The sequence below is a fragment of the Palaemon carinicauda genome, chromosome 12 (genome assembly GCF_036898095.1).
Source record: "Palaemon carinicauda isolate YSFRI2023 chromosome 12, ASM3689809v2, whole genome shotgun sequence".
NCBI lineage: Eukaryota > Metazoa > Arthropoda > Malacostraca > Decapoda > Palaemonidae > Palaemon > Palaemon carinicauda.
The window spans coordinates 63,601,421-63,617,102 of record NC_090736.1 but is presented as its reverse complement, the minus strand read 5'-3'; the positions used below and the strand labels follow the sequence as shown (position 1 = coordinate 63,617,102).

Below are 15,682 nucleotides of genomic sequence, written 5' to 3'. Positions count from 1 at the left end.
AGATGCAAACGTAAGAGAGAAGGAGAGAGGGGAAAAGGTAGACAAAGAGAAAAGAGGAAAGGTTTAAAGTTTTAAAGGCCACTCATGAATAGCAGAGGCAAGGGACAGTGACATTTCCCTATCAAGCAGGACAATAGCCTAGAGACTGACCATATTTACATATGATCAACACCTAAGCCCCCTCTCCACCCAAACTGGACCAAGGAGGGCCAGGCAATGGCTGCTGATGGCTCAGCAAATACACTCCACTAAACATCCGCCCCCAATCCTTATTATTATTATTATTATTACAATCCAAGCTACAACCCTAGTTGGAAAAGCAAGATGCTATAAGCACAGGGGCTCCAACAGGGAAAAATAGCCCAGTGAGGAAAGGAAATAAGGAAATAAATAAATGAAGAGAACAAATTAACAATAAATCATTCTAAAATAAGAAACAACGTTAAAACAGACATATCATATAATAAACTATCAACAACATCAAAAACAAATATGTCATAAATAAACTATAAAAAGACTATGTCCGCTTGGTCAACAAAAAAGCTCAAAAGGATGGCGAGGTTGCAGTGACCAAAGAATATAACGCGTTAGAGCGGGAATCGAACCCCTGTCTGGCATTCACTAGTCAGGGACGTTAACACATTGGCCACCAGTATGGATAAAAACTAAAATGTTGGGGGTTAAGATTTGGAGCGAGTAACATATGTTTATTGTGATGATTTAATGAAATCTAAATATGAAAGAAGGGAATAGAACAAGGGGAGAACAACACAAAACGCAGTGAATTTGATAAAGAGATAAATATAAAAACACTGAAATGCTGAGAAAAAAATAAGGAAAAATGCAGCCTCAAAGAGAAAAGTTGAACAGAATCTAAATTTTGATTTAAAGAAACGAAAATATTCTTTAGAGAAAAAAATGTATTAAATCAAATAACAACAAAACTTATCCTCCGTTACAAGCGTGGTATAAAAAAAAATGAACTTAATCTATCATTAATAAAATCATTAGACTTACAGGTTTGAATAGATCGATTGAATGTTTTACTCATTTTTTTTTTCTCCTTCTCAAAACCTGTTAAAAAATAACTTTAAACTTTATCAATGATCAAGAAATGTGATCTACTTAATGAAAGGCTCATATGTTTCACCACAGGGGCCTATGTTCGTTTGAAGGTTCCCTTTGGGGTTAAACTACGCTCTTTTTTCACCATTATCACCATTCTGTTTCACCATCATCACTATTCTTTAACACCATTGTCTCCATTCTTTTTCACCATTATCACCATTCTGTTTCACCATCATCACTATTCTTTCTCACCATTATCTCCATTCTTTTTCCCCATTATCACCATTCTGTTTCACCATCATCACTATTCTTTATCACCATTATCTCCATTCTTTTCAACCATTATCACCATTCTGTTTCACCATCATCACTATTCTTTATCACCATTATCTCCATTCTTTTTCACCATTATCACCAAATGTTTTCACCAATATCACCACTTTTTCACCATTATCACCATTCTGTTTCACCATCATCACTATTCTTTATCACCATTATCTCCATTCTTTTTCACCATTATCACCAAATGTTTTCACCAATATCACCACTTTTTCACCATTATCACTATTCTTTCTTTACAATTATGACCATTCCTTTTCACAATTACCACCACTCTTTTTCCACCATGATCACAATTCTTTTTCACCATTATCAACCTTCCTTTTCACCATTAGCACTATTCTTTTTCGCCATTATCACCATTCTGTTTCACCATCAACACTATTCTTTTTCACCATTATCAACATTCTGTTTCACCATCATCACTATTCTTTATCACCATTATCACCAAATGTTTTCACCAATATCACCACTTTTTCACTATTATCACTATTCTTTCTTTACAATTATGACCATTCCTTTTCACAATTACCACCACTCTTTTTCCACCATGATCACCATTCTTTTTCACCATTATCAACCTTCCTTTTCACCATTATCACTATTCTTTTTCGCCATTATCACCATTCTGTTTCGCCATTATCACTATTCTTTTTCGCCATTATCACCATTCTGTTTCACCATCATCACTATTCTTTTTCACCATTATCACCAAATGTTTTCACCAATATCACCACTTTTTCACCATTATCACTATTCTTTCTTTACAATTATGACCATTCTTTTCACAATTACCACCACTCTTTTTCCACCATGATCACCATTCTTTTTCACCATTATCAACCTTCCTTTTCACCATTATCACTATTCTTTTTCGCCATTATCACCATTCTGTTTCGCCATCATCACTATTCTTTTTCATCATTATCACTATTCTTTATCACCATTATCTCCATTCTTTTTCGCCATTATCACCTTTCTTTTTCTCCATTATCACCATTCTTTTTCACCATTATCAACCTTCCTTTTCACCATTATCACTATTCTTTTTCGCCATTACCACCACTCTTTTTCACCATGATCACCATTCTTTTTCACCATTATCAACCTTCCTTTTCACCATTATCACTATTCTTTTTCGCCATGATCACCTTTCTTTTTCTCCATTATCACCATTCTTTTTTCACCATCACCACTACATGTTTACGTATAAATATCTACAACAGACAGTAAGATTTTATAGCTTTGATAAAAACTACACTTGTTTACATAATCGTTTAACTGACCATACATAGAAAAAATAGTTAATATTGTGGCAATACTTTGTATGCATACTAAAATAGCATTATTATTTTCTGCCATTTACTAAAATATGAACATTATAAGGTCAATGCACAATTTAATAGCAATCTAAATATTCATAAAAATTATAATAACATTTTATGAACACCATGAACCGCAAACCAATTATCTTTCTAGTTAGAACATTAAATTTATCAGACAATCATACTGGCTCCACGCAAAAAGCTATTCATACCTCTTTTATCATTAGTATTATTAACTAGGCTACAAGCCTAGTTGGAAAAGCAAGATGCTATAAGCCCCAGGGCTCCAACAGGGAAAAATACCCCAGCGAGGAAAGGAAATAAGGAAATAAACGATACAAGAAGTAATGAAAAGTTAAAATAAAATATTTTAAAAACATTAACAACATTAAAACAGATATTTGATATATAAACTATAAAATGACTTATGTAAGCCTGTATATAATTGTTAAAACAATTCTCTACATAGCAAAAATTAATGAATATCTATAAACACGTAATTGGTCTTCGAAGAAACACCTGCACCGCCCTTGCAAATTACTTGTGGGGACCATTAATGAAAAACAATAAAAAGTCAGACGTGATGGTCGAGATGGGTGGAGTCCAGACCACGACAGTTATATAAAAGGTGGGCTGATGTTCTAGCGGGGTCAGAGGTCAAGTGAGTCACCAGCAGGTGGACTAACTGGAGTGAGGCGAATATATAGCTACGATATAGCAGTGGTTAGTTTTAAGTCTTTTTTTCTCGAGGCCTATTAAATACAATGGTAGTAATATTTTTTTTTCTTTTAAATAAGAATATAATGGAAGTCATACAATTAAACGGCAATAACTATGGCATTGATGATAATATTAAAGCCTACAGCAATAACAGTAACTACAGCAATAATAATAATAATAATAATAATAATAATAATAATAATAATATCAATAATAATAATATCAATAATAATAATAATAATGTTTATAATAATAACAATAATAATAATTTAATAATAATTTAATAATAATAATAATAATAATAATAACAACAACAACAACAACAACAACAACAACAACAAAATTAATAATAATAATATTAACAATAATAATAACAATAATAATAATGGGGAACAAAACCACAGTGAGGTTCTTCCTGTTTTTGTACATTTTAGCAATAAAATGAGAGAGAGAGAGAGAGAGAGAGAGAGAGAGAGAGAGAGAGAGAGAGAGAGAGAGAGAGAGAGTTTTCTGGTGTTCTTTAAGTCTCCAATTGATTTCTATTAAATAATCGCTAAGACTCGCAATTTAGAGACTTGTAATCACATGATTTCAATATTATAATAATGTAATATAAATATTTTTTTTTCTTTTTACATAACCTTTTGGCGTTTTCGGTAGATAATCTAGAGATAATTTATTCTCTCTCTTTCTTTGTGCCGATATATATATATATATATATATATATATATATATATATATATAGCCATCATTATTAACTGAATAACAAAGGTTTCAGACATGTCCTTCCAATCTCGTCTGTTTATGATGTTTCTATGCCAGTCCATAACCGCAAACTATCTTCGCGTGTATATATAACGGATTTTGAGCGAAGCGAAAAATCTATTTTTGGGTGAGATGGCCATGTCGTCCTGATGGAAGTTCCTATAGGGTAGCTTCCTAGGGTTGTAATATACCCTAGGAAGCTACCCTATAGGAACTTCCATCAGGACGACATGGCTTGAGCAAAAAAAAAAAAAAAAAAAAAAAAAAAATATATATATATATATATATATATATATATATATATAATATATATATATCCTTATTGAACGCAGATTCACGAGTAGTGTCTATTGTCCTTATAAAATAATTAAATCCTTCCTTATATCCTTTAACCTTCACGACTAAAAATTAAAAATGGAAATTGCTCGTCGGTGACTTCATTCTCAATTCTATTAATTTGGCCAACTGGTTCACTCACCAACTTATGGCTGTCATTAGAGATCAAATGGTTGTACCAAACAATGGGTCTACAATCCCATTTAGTCTAGTAATGTCATGAATATATCAACAATCCAAATACATGCAAAACTGAATAATGAAGTCTCGTAAATTAGGAATACTTTTCAATAATATCATCATTTCCTCCTACGCATATTTACGCAAAGGGTCTTGATAATAAATAAATAAATTTATATAAATATATATATATATATATATATATATGGTACTTGGGCATGTTACTCTACGTATACAATGAATAGACAATGTCTTAGAGGCATCTCCAAAAATGGCAGATAGTTCCTCTTCGGACAGAATGTCCTGCAGATAGTTTTCAGGATGACAGCAGAAATATATTTACTTTTCTCTAAAGAATAAAGGGAGAAAAGTGAATGTATTTCTGCTGCTATCCTAAAAAGTATTTGCAGGACATTCTGTCCGAAGAGAAACTATCTGCCATTTTTGGACCCCACTAAGACATTGTCTAGATAGATAAATAGATAGATAATTAGATATAGATTTTTTTAATACTATCTAATCCTTCTACCATCCAACAAACAAGCAATCAAAGTCAAGATAAAAAGGGTTGAGAGTAAATAACGATTAGCCATGATGCCCCACTTCCATCCAGTGGTCAATCTTTAATCCAGTGTCGCTTAATATGCAACAAGACCTCTCTAAGAAGAAGATACTACATTTGCCAAATTACTTCTTTCGCCATAAAAACAGAAGAGTAGGGGAAAGAAAATATAGTGAACCTAGTGTTCAGATAGCAAAATATGAGTGTAGCTCTGATTATATTATAGATGTTTTTAAAAGCTATAGTTTTTCATGATCACTATTTTCATTCCCTGAGAATTATTGACCCGTTGACACACTGATGTACAGCTGTACACAAGAATTCCTGTTACACCTCGCTCTGAGGAAGTTCACCCTGTCACACCCTAACTGCGCAGCGAATTCCTGTGTATAGTCCCATCCACCACCTCTGCCATCCCTCTATACAGAATCTGCCCGGTTATTCCATGCACAAAAAGGGTATGGCATGGTGCATTTCCTCAGAGAGTGGGTGTGCCAGGAAAAGGTGTCCAACTGTACATATTTTCAATATGAAATTCATGTAAATTTACTTTTCATTAACCTTTCAACTATTTCCACTAAAATGTAAACATCCAGAGCTTCAATACTGCACGTAATAAAAAACAAACTTCCAATAAAAACGACAAATTCCATTTAACAAGAGTTCGCTGTCACCAGAACAATAATTGTTCGTTCATTGAGCATCCAATCAGATAAAAATCAAATTTTGATCTTCCATTCACATGCACCAACGGGTTAAATGGATTTTATTGCTGACATCAGTACCGCCATTATTCGCCTTCCCATCATCATCAATAACAATTGGTTATTTCGCTGATTTCCATAACCATAAACTCTAATAAAACAACATCGGCCACAAGGGTTATGTTGGGTCATTTCCATCTATTTCGGTGATTTTCGTAAACACTGTGAATAGAGTATGAGAGAGAGAGAGAGAGAGAGAGAGAGAGAGAGAGGGCCATTCGTAAACACTACGAATAGAGTATGAGAGAGAGAGAGAGAGAGAGAGAGAGAGAGAGAGAGAGAGAGTCCATTCGTAAACACTACGAATAGAGTATGAGAGAGAGAGAGAGAGAGAGAGAGAGAGTCCATTCGTAAACACTACGAATAGAGTATGAGAGAGAGAGAGAGAGAGAGAGAGAGAGAGAGATGAGGCCATTTGTTATCAGGTTTAACATTTGATGAGATGGACCCATGTCGAAGGTGTAGTTAACGAAGGTGGTGATAGAGGCGACGAATATAAGCGTCAGAGGACACGCTCCTTCCTCTGTGGGGAATATGGGTCACGCTCCCTCTTGGTAAGGGAAGTCTGGACACACGCTTCCTCTCGGAAGGGGGGAGATGGAACGAATTTTCCATCCCTCAGCAGGGAATTCGGAATATAAAATGAATTCCCAGAGAAGAATTCGGAATTCGTGATTCATTCTCAACGGAGAACATTTTGACAACATACATTAAAACAGCGGTCGTCCTGGGAGAAGAATTGAAAGGGCTTCACTGCTGATTAGTATTATGAAAATCTCTCTCTCTCTCTCTCTCTCTCTCTCTCTCTCTCTCTACATATATATATATATATATATATATACATATTTATATATATACATATATACATATATATATGTATACATACATACATATATATATATATATATATATTCAAAATAAGCCATATATATTAATATATTAAAGTCTGGATTCCCTTAACGACCTCGGGATCAGAGCCCCATGCGAAATCACTCAAAGACTATAGTATCTGACCGCCGGGGTTTCGAACCCTGGTTCAGGATACTTGTATGCCATTGACCATACCACTTAGCCACGAAGAGAGATAAAACTCAATGAAAATTCTTCAGTATATATACCTGTCGAATTCAGATTTTTTGTACTTAAAATTGAAATAAACCATCTTCACCATCGTAGCTAATTGGTAGGTTTGTGACTTGGCATTCGATTAATGATAAATTTTACACATTTAAACGGGTTTCTGATACGTTTAAATGTGCAAAATCTATCACACACACACCCACACACACACACACACACACATATATATATATATATATATATGATTCATATCCCTGGTTACGGTTCACTTTCCCCTTTGCCTACACATACACCGAATAGTTTGGAATATTCTATACAGATTCTCCTCTGTCCTCATACACCTGACAACACTGAGATTACCAAACAATTCTTCTTCATCCAAGGGGTTATTGCACTGTAATTGTTCAGTGACCACTATCCCTTTGATAAGGGTAGAAGAGACTCTTTAGCTATGGTAAGCAGCTCTTTTAGGAGAGGGACATTCCAAAATTAAACCATTGTTCCTCTAGTCTTGGGTAGTGCCATAGCCTCTGTACCATGGTCTTCCAATGTCTGGGCTTAGAGCTCTCCTGCTTGATGTACACTCAGGCATAACATTCTATCTAATTTCTCTTCCTCTTGTTAAAGTTTTTATATTTTTATATAGAAAATATTTAATTCAATGTTGTTACTGTTCTTTGAAATAAAGATTATTATTATTATTATTATAATTATTATTATTATTATTATTATTATTATTAAAATATTTTATTTTTCCTTAGTCCCTTTCCTCACTGGGCTATTTTCCCTGTTGGGGCCCTTGGGCTTATAGCATCCTGCTTTTCTAACTAGGGTTGTAGCTTAGCAAGGAATAATAATAATAAAAATAATGATAAATAACAACAACAACAACAGCAACAACAACAATAATAATAATAATAATAATAACAACAACACAGCAATAATAATAATAATAATAATAATAATAATAATAATAACAACAACAACAACAACAACAACAATAATAATAATAATAACAATAACAACAACAACAGCAATAATAATAATAATAATAATAATAATAATAATAATAACAACAACAACAACAACAATAATAATAATAATAACAACAACAACAGCAATAATAATAATAATAATAATAATAATAATAATAATAATAATAATAATAATAATTATGCATCATAATTTCATCACCTTTCCCAAGACAATAATCATCACCACTAATCCCCCCATCAGCTCACCCACTAAACCTAACCACCACTGATAAATTCACTGTCATCCTCCCTTTTATATAAGAATCTCCATCAACACATCAGTCTCTAGGGCATTGTCCCTTGCTTCTGCCCTTCATGAGTGGCCTTTAAGCCTTTAATCAACACAATCTTCCACTTCCTGAATTTATAGCTTTGTCAGCCTCAACTGCTTTACTGTCTAAATATTCTCTCCAGTCATTCCTGGCTTTTCTTTTGACCTCACTATCAATACTGGAATACTTTGTATGCTCTACCTTGTAATTTTCATTACTGGTTTGAAAATTTTCTACAATCAATTACTGTCTTTGTCTCCTTTTTATAGTATCCCATTAACTACACTCCATCTCCGGTTTCACTTAGTCGCCACCCGGCATCAATATCACTCCCGTCCTCATAAATGTCGCCATCAACCTCACACGTAGATGAGAAACCTCATGCAGTGGGGTTGCGGTAACTGAGGTCGAGAGTGGGAGGTCCCGGATGAGAGTAACATATCTTCGCTCTTCAACCTCAGACATTGACACCAAACACGCAGGATTGTTGGCCGCAAGGAACTCGGGAATCCAAGAAGTAACAATGGTGTTGACGTCAATGATAGCTTGGCAACAGCAACAGGGGTGATGACGAAAAGGTGAATGGAAAATCATCACTTTTATAAAGTATTCATTTCCTTGTTTCCTTTCCGTACTTGACTATTTTTCCCTGTTGGAGCGTTGGGACTTATAATAATAATAATAATAATAATAATAATAATAATAATAATAAAATAATAATAATAATAACAATATTCATTTCATCAAAAGCCATATACAGTTACAATAGGGGTACAGTAAAAAAAAAAAAAAAAAAAAAAAAAGAAGATGAGATATGCAATAATAGCATCTTGATTTTCCAACTAGGGTTGTAGCTTAGCTAATAATAATAATAATAATAATAATAATAATAATAATAATAATAATAAAAGATAACTAGCTATTAAATGCAAATGAATATCACAAAAGGCTAGTATATACATAAGTATTTCATCCAAAGTGAGAATAAACTAAACCTATGATTCTATATCAAATGTATATTAGTGGTGTTCATTATTCTTCAAATAATTTAATTAGAAACACAACCAACAGGTAGGCCTTCTTTACTGCTTTTCTCTCCTAGTACTCTTTCCCTCTTGAAATCCCTTAAGCCTCTATTACACTTGTCCGGTTTCCTACGGCGCCATCAGTCGCGATGCTTGCATATTGTCAAACCGGAGCGTGTGATTGCAAATCGGTTGTATGAAAGCATCAGTCGCGATGCTTGCATATGGTCAAACCGGAGCGTGTGATTGCAAATCGGTTGTATGAAAGCTCACCCATGACCTACGGCGCCATCAGTTGCGATGCTTGCATATGGTCAAAACCGGAGCGTGTGATTGCAAATCGGTTGTATGAAAGCATCAGTCGCGATGCTTGCATATGGTCAAACCGGAGCGTGTGATTGCAAATCGGTTGTATGAAAGCTCACCCATGACCTACGGCGCCATCAGTTGCAATGCTTGCATATGGTCAAACCGGAGCGTGGTGATTGCAAATCGGTTGTATGAAAGCATCAGTCGCGATGCTTGCATATGGTCAAACCGGAGCGTGTGATTGCAAATCGGTTGTATGAAAGCTCACCCATGACCTACGGCGCCATCAGTCGCGATGCTTGCATATTGTCAAACCGGAGCGTGTGATTGCAAATCGGTTGTATGAAAGCTCACCCATGTCGGTCATGGGTGAGCTTTCATACAACCGATTTGCAATCACACGCTCCGGTTTGACCATATGCAAGCATCGCGACTGATGCTTTCATACAACCGATTTGCAATCACACGCTCCGGTTTGACCATATGCAAGCATCCCGACTGATGCTTTCATACAACCGATTTGCAATCACACGCTCCGGTTTGACCATATGCAAGCATCCCGACTGATGCTTTCATACAACCGATTTGCAATCACACGCTCCGGTTTGACCATATGCAAGCATCGCGACTGATGCTTTCATACAACCGATTTGCAATCACACGCTCCGGTTTGACCATATGCAAGCATCCCGACTGATGCTTTCATACAACCGATTTGCAATCAACACGCTCCGTTTGACAATATGCAAGCATCGCAACTGATGCTTTCATACAACCGATTTGCAATCACACGCTCCGGTTTGACCATATGCAAGCATCGCGACTGATGCACTGTAGGAAACAGGATAAGTGTAATAGGGGCTTTAGTCCTACTCCAAATCCCTCACATATTGAGACCAGCAATGAGGCTTTCATTTTATACCAACTAAATTCATATTAAAGTTGTCAGCATTTTGACTACGCTATAATATTCAAGGAACTCGCAACTGGAATTAACTCCTCTCAAGGACTCGCACAATTTTTAAAACATTCAGAGAAAGTCTCTATTTTTTTCTGAAGCTGGCCAGCATTTTGACTACGCTATAATATTCAAGGAACTCCCGACTGGAATTCACTCCTCTCAAGGACTCGCACAATTTTTAAAACATTCAGAGAAAAGTCTCTATTTTTTTCTGTTTCATGTCATAATCCACGTATGCTTATCAACTGGAATTCTCTCCTCTCAAGTGCTTGCACAATTTTTAAAACATTCAGAGAAAAGTCTATTTTTTCTGTTTCATGTCATAATCCACGTATGCTTAGCCGTAAGTATAGATTTCAAACAAGACCAGTGTCGGTACAATAGAAATGATCAGTTAAAGTTCTTGAAAAAAAATTAAGGGGGAGATTTACTGTTTATATATATATATATATATATATACAGTATATATACATATATACATATATGTATATATATAAATAAATATATATATATATATATATCATATATATGTATGTATAGTAGGTCGGCCAGGGCACCAGCCACCCTTTGATATACTAACCGCAAAAGAGTTATGACGTTCTTTGACTTGCCAGACAGTACTACATTGGATCCTTCTCTCTGGTTACGGTTCACTTTCCGTTTGCTTACACATGCACCGAATAGTCTGGCATATTATTTACAGAGTATCCTCTATCCTCATACACCTCACAATACTGAGATTACCAAACAATTCTTCTTCACCCAAGGGTTAACTACAGCACTGTAATTGTTCAGTGGCCACTTTCCTCTTAGTAAGGGTAGAAGAGACTCTAGCTATGGTAAGCAGCTCTTCTAGGAGGACACTCCAAAATCAAACTAATGTTCTCTAGTCTTCCTTAATTCCTTTCCCCACTGGGCTATTTTCCCTTTTGGGGCCCCTGGGCTCATAGCCATCCTGCTTTTCCAACTAGGGTTGTAGCCTTGCAAGTAATAATAATAAAAATAATCTTTATATAATATATATGTACATATATTGTATATATATATATATATATATATATATACATACACCATCGATTATGATTTAGGTATATATTGGAGAAGGCTAACAAAATAAAACAGCAGGTAGTCAATTATTTATTCATGTCCTCACGAGATTAACATTTAACAGTCAATAGATAACAGCAGGTTTTCTTTTTATTATTATCCTAAAACTTGCTATGCGCACCTCACTACGACAACATACACGAACCTCTACCCCTAAACAAGCAAACATACATATCCACAAACGCACAAACTCTTTACAGGCATACGAGCTCATCAGCTTCACAGCTATCATTCAAATTAGTTCACCCGGACGTGACTGGATCTAAGAGTTGAATTTTCATTTTTTTCGTGGCAGGATATTATCAGTGTTAGTATAATTTTCATTTATATTAATGATGTTGTTACGTGTCGATAAGTTATCATGCTCCTTATTGATATTTTTCATCGAAATTAGGATGAAATTTTAAACTTTAATCGTTCTGCAAATCAACGTGAGATGCAAAGTTACTGATAGCTTTAATCTTTACATTGATAACATTTTATTATTCACGTACTTCGAAATTAATTATATAACTTTACCTCAGCAATTCATTTATATATTATTCCAGTAAAATAAATAGTGATGTAATAAAGATTTGTTGATTTTCATTCAGGCAGCAATATAATTTGGTTTATTTCAACTAATCGCCAAATACATTTCACTGCGAAATGATAATTTACTTTAAACAACATAAATTGAAAGCAAAATCAGTTTAATTCTGAAATGAGAAATTTAAAATCCAGATAAAAAACACACCAGTTATATTTTAAAGAAATTAAATATATATTCGGTATTTTATCAACTTTGAAAATTTTAATTTCCTTCAAAAAATTTATTCATTTGTTTAAAAAATCATGGATTTACAATTTATATAGAAATAGGAATTGTTGTAATAAAACATCCACTCAATTTTGCATGCCATTATACACATAAATGTGAAATACACAAACACACACACATACACACACACTCACACACACACGCAAAGGCACAAACACAAGCACGACCACACACCCACCAGGACACGGCTTTCAGTCTTTGATATATTCGCAATGATATGACCTTCTGCGGAGCCTCCTTCTGGCCATTTGCGCTTTCATATATATATATATAGATTTCCTTTTCTTCCTCCACAAGAAGACTAACGCTTTGCTGGCCAATATCAGGTGAGCATCATGTACCTAAATGCAATGTTCGCTATTTATGTGAAAGATACCTTCAGGAGCTATAGTGACATGCACGACCTAGATTACGTTTCGAGGTGCTGCTAAGCTTCGACATTGCATTTAAATAGACAATGCTTTACATTCAACACAGAAAGCTTAGTTGATATTCGAAAAGCTATTGACTGAATAGAATAAAACTTGCCGTCTCAAATTAACTTATGCTTTTGTTTTCCATAGGTTAATCAGTCATACAAAGCCTTTGAATATCTTCACAGAAAATTACCTCTATTACCTTAATCCTTTTCTTTATTTATTATAATTTCTGTGAAAATAAAAAGCACAATACTTCTCAAATCAAGACTGTTCAATTTCAGAAAGATCAGAAATGGCTGAAATAATAATGGTAAAAATGTCTTTTAAAAATAAAACTTGTTTTACAGCTGTTCCATCCCTCAACCAGAGGTTCACTCATACTCTCGCCTACACAGACAAGAAAAATAGAAAATGAAACCGCCACACAAACACACTTTACGAACACCATTGGAAGGAAAATAATCATTCTGGTATTTGTTTCTTCAAAGGAGTATGACATACAATATTTCTATACAGAATCAAAACATACAGGAAAGGGGTTATTGACATTGAAGGTATAATTACACAGACAGTTCTCGGAGTTTGGAAACTGACTTCCCTCGCTTGAAAAATTCGCGAGCGGGAAAGAAAAGCGGCCTTCATCACCTCCTCTTCCTCCTTCATAATATTTTGTTTCTTTCAACACCTACTGTTATTCGGTTGTTCTTTGTCAAACTATATATCCTTGCTTTAGCAATGATCGTTTAACAAAACTTCAAGTTACTACTACTACACTTCTAGTTTTCTTATAGTCCAACAGTAAATGAAAATGGCATCGCAAATTTGTTTTGATGGGAGCGTTCGTTTCACATGCATTTCAGTCTACGTTTGTTTTCATGGCGGCGTTTGTTTTGCCACAATGCCATTGACGTTTATTTTCCATAGAACCAAAAATTTCACTTTAGGATCTTGGAATTCTTTGGAATTTATCACCTACACCTAATAAATATATTTTTTCTTCTTGATCACAGTTTCTATTGAAGAGATAAGGGCTTGCAGTCACTATATGACACACACACAAAAAGAAGAAAGAAAAAAAAAGTTTAGCGATGATATTCATCTAACGATTAAACGGTTAAATTACTTTTTTATTGCTGAGAATAAATGTCAGCGCTCAACATGACGTCATCGTATCTTCACGGAGGGGAATACTCAACCCCAGATGAACAGTAAGAGTTTGTTATTGTTTGGGGAAAATTGACGCCCAAAGACAAAGTGAAATGAAACCTCAGGTCGTTTTCCTATTCCGTGATATAGTGACGAAATGTTAGCCTGGATTGTCTTATGGTGTTTTCCCTTTAATCTAAGCAAATTATAAATAATTTTATTCACCCACAAACAGACCCAACTCCATTTCTGATTTGGTTAACACACTCGAACACTGAAGAAATTCCATTTATGTACAACAATAAAGCAATTTCATATTTCCTCGGTGAATAATTACTCACCGATACATTTATTACAAGTTTCCATGTATAATTGTAAACTGAAAATAAGTACAACCTTTCCCTTGAGCCAAATTATTTACACATTCTGTATTGTTTGCTAAGGACAAATGACCTAGAGTTATAAAATTCACTTTTACTCAAGTACAAATGTGTATGGTTATATGGTTGTACGCACATACACATATGTAATAGTATTAATGTAATCTAAACAGAGGTTGGGTGTACGCTGCTGTACACATAACAATGCAAAGATGGTCAATCAATTACATTTAAGCATTTGTCTATATATATATATATATATATATATATATATATATATATATATATATATATATATATATATATATATATATAAATTATATATATATATACATATTTCATATATATATATATATATATATATATATATATGTATGTATATATATACAAAAGGACACATTTATTTATACATGTGTGTTTATTACTTGAATATATATATATATATATATATATATATATATATATATATATATATATATATATATATGTATATATATATATATATATATATATATATGTATATATATATATATATATATATATATATATATATATATATATATATATGCATGTATATATACACGAATATTTTTTGCCAATTTTAATCAACAGATACAAATTACAGAAAAATTAACATAAAAAGGACAGTAATTTTTATAATGTAAGATATCCTAGAATAATTTCCATAAAATACAACACAGCTGGTTGCAAATTGTATAGATTAGAAATGAAATCATGTCATTGTTTCTATAGTTGTCTTAGAGGGCCAAGTGAAGAAATCTATAGATCTGCCTATCACCTCTTCGTTTCATATATATATATACAAGTGTGCTCAAGTGAAAATAAAAAGCCTATAGGACCTAGACTTCGAACTTACCTAAAGTCAATATCACCATCACATTCACAGGCTATTTTATTCAATATCCAATTTTGGAAGGTATACGTGTATGAATGAGCGATCCATTCATACATGTATAGCTATCTAGTATACATACCTATTGTAGCTATCCATAACAAAAAAACATACACAGTATCTCCACATATATAATAATTCTCCATTTTACAAGTTG

At 33.8% G+C, this 15,682-nt stretch overlaps 1 protein-coding gene across 1 annotated transcript in view; it reads left to right on the top strand.

Annotated features, from left to right (window-relative positions):
- Nucleotides 1-15,682, top strand: part of LOC137650854 (vesicular glutamate transporter 1-like) — a 407,643-nt gene that overhangs the window by 344,705 nt on the left and 47,256 nt on the right. The gene's annotated exons all lie outside the window — the stretch shown is intronic.